Raw genomic sequence first — 1,424 nt, 5'->3', positions numbered from 1 at the left:
TTGGAAATTTTAATAAGTAAAGAGAGAATTTAAAATACATGACCACATAAAAATGTGTACGTGAATGTTTATATCAGCATAAAATAATAATAATAATAATTCAATTTTCATTAACTCATTAATCAATAAACAAATGTGGTATATCTATACAACAGAATATTCTTCTGACATAAAAAATAAACTATTTATGCATGTTACAACAGCAATGAACCTTAAAATGTCTACTTATGAAAGATCACATGTTCTATAATTCAATTTGCATAAGCAAATCTAGAAATAGAGTGTAGATTAATAGTTCTCTAGAGCTGAGGGTTGTGACTAATGGTGAGTGACTATTAATGAGTATGAGTTTTCTTTTGGAAGTGATAGAAATATTCTAATATCAGATATGGTGGAATAACTGTGAATCTGCTAAAAATCATTTAATTTTACACTTAAAATGGGTAAATTTTATGGCATTTAAATTGTATTTCTAGTCTATGGCCATGCTACCCTGACCAAGCCCAATCCTTTCTGACCTCGGAAGCTAAGCAGGGTCGGGCCTGGTTAGTACTTGGATGGGAGACCACCTAGGAAGACCAGGTGCTGTCGGTGTAAAAAATAAAAAAATAAAGGTCTTAAGCTGATAAGGTCCTTGCAATCTGTGAGGTCAACCAAAGGTTGCTTTGCCTAAAAAAAATAATAAACAGAATAATAGACATTGTGAATTTAATTAACCCCGGGCCACTGACCGGCACTAGTCCATGGCCTGTTAGAAACCAGGCCACACAGCAGGAGGTAAGCAGCAGGAGAGCAAGCAAAGCTTCATCTGCATTTGCAGCTGCTCCCCAGCACTAGTATCACCACCTCAGTTGCACCTCAGATCATCAGGCATTAGATTCTTATAGGAGCACCAGTCCTTGGTGCCAAAAATGTTGGGGACTACTGCTCTGACACGTCCTTTATTTCAGTCTTCTTCTTACATCAGAATCTTTTATCTATGTTTGAACTTTTCCTGGTTTCTCATGTTGGAGACAAATTTAAAAGAACACTTCAAGATCTAAATATAAAACCTGAAGCAATAAATTGCATAGAAAAACACATATATACTAAAATTATTGACCTTGGATTTAGAGAAGATTGTATGATTTTGACCTCAAAGATGAAGCAAAAATAAATGAATGGTACTATATCAAATTAAAATGCTACTGTACAGCAAAAAACAAAACAAAAAACAACAACAACAAAATCAACAAAATAGGCAACCAACTGAATGGGAGAAAATATGTGTAAACAATGCCTTCCTTCAATGGGAGATAATATTTAAAATATATAAAGAACTCATGCAACTCAACAACAAAAAACAAACAATACAATTAAAAAATAACAGGGGACCTGAACAGGCACTTCTCCCAAGAAGACATACAAATGGCCAACTGACATAT

At 34.1% G+C, this 1,424-nt stretch overlaps 1 pseudogene; it reads left to right on the top strand.

Moving 5' to 3' along the window:
* Positions 1 to 475: 475 nt before the first annotated feature.
* LOC112482901 lies at positions 476 to 594 on the top strand (annotated as a pseudogene).
* The last annotated feature ends 830 nt before the right edge of the window (positions 595 to 1,424 follow it).

The sequence above is a fragment of the Pteropus alecto genome, unplaced genomic scaffold (genome assembly GCF_000325575.1).
Source record: "Pteropus alecto unplaced genomic scaffold, ASM32557v1 scaffold16, whole genome shotgun sequence".
NCBI lineage: Eukaryota > Metazoa > Chordata > Mammalia > Chiroptera > Pteropodidae > Pteropus > Pteropus alecto.
Note: the sequence above shows the minus strand (reverse complement) of the source record. Positions and strands in the feature narration are given on the sequence as shown.